This window comes from Herpailurus yagouaroundi, unplaced genomic scaffold (genome assembly GCF_014898765.1).
Source record: "Herpailurus yagouaroundi ecotype Mexico unplaced genomic scaffold, PumYag 28, whole genome shotgun sequence".
NCBI lineage: Eukaryota > Metazoa > Chordata > Mammalia > Carnivora > Felidae > Herpailurus > Herpailurus yagouaroundi.
The window spans coordinates 102,737,162-102,742,331 of NW_024412376.1; the positions used below are offsets into that span (position 1 = coordinate 102,737,162).

The 5,170-nt window shown below is 42.7% G+C and overlaps 1 pseudogene; it reads left to right on the forward strand.

Moving 5' to 3' along the window:
* The first annotated feature begins 464 nt into the window (after positions 1-464).
* On the forward strand, positions 465-1,730 carry LOC121030424 (keratin, type I cytoskeletal 19-like; annotated as a pseudogene).
* The last annotated feature ends 3,440 nt before the right edge of the window (positions 1,731-5,170 follow it).

Consider the following 5,170-nt stretch of genomic DNA (forward strand, 5'->3'; position numbering starts at 1 on the left):
CATGTTATCCTCAAATTCACCCTAACAAGTACTTTCTTTTTTTCATAGAAACTAATTGTAGACAGTGGTGAGGTTTGTAGGAGATTGTGTGATATTTCAGAGAGTGACAGATCCAGAGAAACTTCTTCCCAGTCTATTGGGGGTGTGTAGTTTTGCTTTGACCCCACTCCTAAAGTCTCCTTCTACATGGAAGGTATAGGCATACCTCAGAACTATTGTGGGTTTGGTTCTAGACCACTATAATTAAAAGCAAATATCACAATAAAGTGAGTCAAACGATTCTTTTGGTTTTCCAGTGCATATAAAAGTTATGTTTACACTATACTATCGCCTACTAAGTATACAATAGCATATGTCTAAAAAACCCCAACATACCTATCTTAATTAAAAAATACTTTATTGCTGACTCCTCCCACCAACCACTTCTCCTCTGACCAGTGTCACCCTCCTCCTCCTCCTTCTCCATGACTTCCTTCAGTTATTGCCACTTGTCCACCACCTCGACCTTGGGGGCCTGCACAGTGGCTCCCTACGCTTGGGGCAGGAGGTGCCTTCTGCATGCCCAGCTGCCCCAGGGGGCTCAGACGGCCTTGGCGTGTGTCTGTGTTCTTCGCCAGCTTGATGTGCTTATCCTTTGGGGCTACGGCGACAGCTTTGTTGGAGGCTGGCCGGGTCCTGCGGGCTGCTGGTGGGCAATGAGATCACCAGACACAAGCTCAACAGCCACCTGGCCTCCTGCCTGCACATGGTGTGCGCCCTGGAGAAGACCAATGGCAATCTGGAGGTGAAGATCCACCACTGGTACCAGAAGCAGGTGCTTAGGCCGCCCGCCACTGCAGCTACCACCTCAAGACCATCAAGGACCTGTAGGACAAGATTCTTGGTGCTACCATTGAGAACTCTTAAGATTGTCTTGCAGACTGACAGTGCCTTTCTGGCTGTGGATGACTTCCCAACCAACTTAGAGACAGAGCAGACCAGTCCATGAGAGCTGAGGCCGACATGAACGGCCTGAGCAGGGTGCATGCTGAGCTGACTCTGGCCAGCTTCTGGAGATGCAAACTGAAGGCCTGAAGGAGAAGCTGGCCTACTTGAAAGAGAACCACGATGAGGAAATCAGTGCCCTTCGGGGCCAGGTAACTGTCCAGGTTAGTGTGGAGGTGGATTCCGCTCTGGTCATGGACCTTGCCAAGACCCTGAGTGACATGAGAAGCCAATATGAGCTCATGGCTGAGAATAGCCAAAAGGATTCTGAAGCCTAGTTCACCAGCCAGACCCAGGAGCTGAATTGGGAGGTGGCTGGCCATACAGAGCAGTTACAGCTAGGCAAGGCAGAGGTCACTGAGCTGTGGCTCACCCTCTAGGCTCTGGAGATTGAGCTGCAGGCTCAGCTAAGCATGAAAGCTGCCCTGGAAGACATACTGGCAGAAACAGAGGCCTGCTTTGGAGCATGGCTGGCCCAGACCCAGGCTATGATCAGCAGTATTGAAGCCTAGCTGAGTGATGTGGCGGCAGACACTGAGTGGCAGAACCAGGAGTACCAGCAGCTCATGGACATCAAGTCGGGGCTGGAGCCGTAGATCGCCACCTGGAAGGCCAGGACACCCACTCTGACAACCTGCCCACCCCCAAGGCTCTCGAAGTCTGGCAGCTTGGTGGGCTTCCTGTTCTTCTGCAGAGGGGCTCCCCTGGGTAGGGACATGGGAGAGGAGGAACCCTGTATCTGGGTGTTCCCTTGACCTGCCAGTAAAGCTTTTTGGCTCAAAAAACCCACACCAACTTTATTGCTAAAAAAGTGGCAAACATTGTCTGAGCTTTCAGTGAGTCATAATCACTGATCACAGATCACAATAATAAATATAATAATAATTTGGAAAAAAAAGTTTGAAATATTATGAAAATTACTGAACTGTGACACAGAGACATAAAGTGAGCAAATGCTGTTGGGAAAATGGCACCAGTAGACTTACTCAGTGCTGGGTTGCCACAGGTATTTAGTTTCTGTGAGGTGCAATAAAGCAAAGCACAGTAAAAGGGATATACCTGTATTTAATTCATGAGCTATTCATGGCCTCTGCCTGTGCCCTTACTCCTCCATTAGAGGAGAAAAAGGAATTTATTTGGAAGTTGAGTTTGGAAGGGGAAACTAGGCAAGCATGGTTTATTCCTCTTGACTCCCATTTTTCTTGGGATCTAGCTGTACAGAGAAAATGCACTTGCGGTTTGACTCCTCCTGCCTTAAATTTTATGGTGGTAGAGCCTTTCCCCTCAAGGTGCTTATGATTTCTGTCTGTTTGATTCCTCTTTGTTTTTCCCTTAATTGGAACAAATTATGGTTATGAAAAGAAGGGTGTTCTCTATTATTCCTAACCCAACATTGTCTGACCTTTAAGTCACAGAAGTGGTTTGAAATTTCCTCACAGACTTTCCCTTTTTGTATATACTTACAAATATTAGTGATTGTAGTGTTATGTAACTTCCTAGTGAATGTAGTTCCTTTTCCACCAATCTCATATCTACAGTTAGATTTGCATTTTTTTTTCCAAATCAGACATACATTTCCACAACTTTGGTAGGATTGTGACATATTTTTTGTCATTCTTCTATGATTTTACTTCCTGACAAAATCATTATTTTTAAAATTTATTTTTTATTATTTGTGTGTGTGTGTGTGTGTGTGTGTGTGTGTGTGTGTGAGAGAGAGAGAGAGAGAGAGAGAGAGAGAGAGAGAATCCCAAGCAGGCTCTGTGCTGTCAGCACAGAGCCAGATGCACGGCTGTATATCCCAAATCTGTGGGATCATGACCTGAACTGAAATCAAGAGTTGAATGCTTAATTGGCTGAACCACCAAGGTGCCCCCTCACAAAATCATTCTTTTTCTTCTTTATTTTTCAAGTTTATTTGTTTATCTTGAGAGACAGAGAGAGAGAGTGAGAGAAAGGGGCAGAAAGAGGAGAGAGAGAATCCACACTGTCAATGCAGAGCCCAATGTGGGGATTGAACTCACAAATTGTGAAATCATGACCTGAGCAGGAATCAAGAGTCTGATGCTTAACCAACCGAGCCACCCAGGCACCCGGTCACAATATCATTCTCAATGGACAAAAGTTATTTTTATTTTATTTGTTAATGACATTCATGTTCCCTGTGGTTAACTTTACTGGCTGATAATATGACAAATTGCCCTTTTTTCGGGTATTAAAATGGACTGTTCAATGACAAGTATCTTGGTAAGTCTGATATACAGATACTGTGCTAATTTGGGTTCCCTGAAAGCTGAGGCTGACAGAAGTGCCTCGGCTGCTGCTAGTTTATTTGGCTGGGGTTGGAGAGGGAGTTGTGGTTAGAGGTTAGGAGAGTGAGGCAGGAAAGAAAAGCCTATGAAGTTTGTCTTATTGAGTTGGTTTCTGCCGTGTGTACCTGGAGCTCAGTTCTACCGGAGGTCCTCTGAGGAACCATATAGAATGCACTTAGAATTGTCCCTCCAGGCCAGGCCATTTGTCTAGTGAAATTTCCTGATCAATTGATGAGGGTCACCCTTGGGAGAATTAACTCTCCCCAACTTCTGGGCTGCCTCCAGGCAAGCAGAATGAAGAAAGGTGGAGTGATACAGTAGGGACTTGAGGAGGGTGGGGACACTTGCAGCTTGCTCCAGATCTATCTACCACAGCTACAGCTAAAACCCCAGATGGACTGAGGAGATGTGGCACAGGGCTCTATAAGCAGCTGCTTCCAGTGTCATTCAGAAAATATCTGAAACCATTCACTCCATTCATCCCATCAATCAGTACCTTGACTGTTGAGCTGATATGACTAAAAAATTGTTTGCTTTTTCATAAATTAAAGTTAACATGCTTTAAGTCCTTCAAAATTCCAGTCAGATACATCTGCATCTTTATATCTGTTTATATTTCTCTCTAATGACCTAGTCAAGACTTCCTATATATTTCACTGACTTTAAGAATGTATATTACTTGACTAACAATTGTGTGTTGATATTGACTAAAAGTAACATCAATTCAATTGATTCTTATAAGAAAACTGCTCCTCCTTTAGCCTTGTAAGTGTGTACTTCTGGTACAAAAGTTGGGCTTGTCTTTTGATTTCAAGATGATGACTATCCTACTGTGACTTACTTCACAAGAGTAAAGTCATGGCTTTGTAGGTTACAAAGTACATTTCCTCTTAAATGGTGCTATTGACAGGGAAAGAGGGCTATCTCCAGGGAGGGAACTGAATTTGAAAGTTTGGGTTATTGAGTGGTAGGTGGTGAAGAGAACCTCTTGGAAGCCAGGCAATCTGGGTAAGATGAACAACTTAAGCTCCAGAAAAAGAAAATCATTATTTATGGTCCAGATTCTCTATATTCAAGTTTTTTTCTTTGTATGTTTTTCTTTTGTTGTTTTCCTGCATTAAATACAACCTTGTTGAAATGTTTTAGTTTATTCTCCATCATGCTTATGACTATTAAATAAAGATTTGGTGTTCACAATTGGCCCTTAGTGTTAAGGGATAATAGTGTTTACATCTGGTGTACTGGTGGTGGTTTATGAGCAAGTTAATCTCCAGGAAGAATCTCTAGTTCACACTGTGGAGATTTCCCCTTCTTTGTGTTTGGTTAAAGAACAAAGTACCTGCTACCTACTACCTTTGGGTCTCACTGTAAATAATTAAGGGTCTCCTTATTTATTGTTTTACTTCTACACCAGTTGATTTAATTAATGTCTTCAAGCAAATCTTTTGTATTGTTATAACAAATGTAGAGTTTAATTTTTTTCCACAAATTGTTTTATTTTAGTGATCTATTTAACCATTTAGTATTAGGGATTAGTTCAGAGGCTGGTCTTATTAACATCTTTATAAATGATGTGGAAAAGGAAGTATACACAATGAAATTTCTAAGCTCTTCTGGTTAATGAAATGACAAACTGATGGGGATAAACTGCTGGAAGACCTCATGAAGCTACATTAGTGGACAGAATATTGATAGATGGAGCTCAGAAAGGACAAAGATAAAATGAGCAAGTGCATTTAGGAAGAAAATAGTCCAAAGTATACTTTCAAGGTGATGGGCTTGGAGTTATCCATTACAACTCAGGGTTCATTGTAGACTCTTCTCTGAGAACAGTGGGGAGTTTGTTAAAGACTGATAAAATTCTGACAATCACC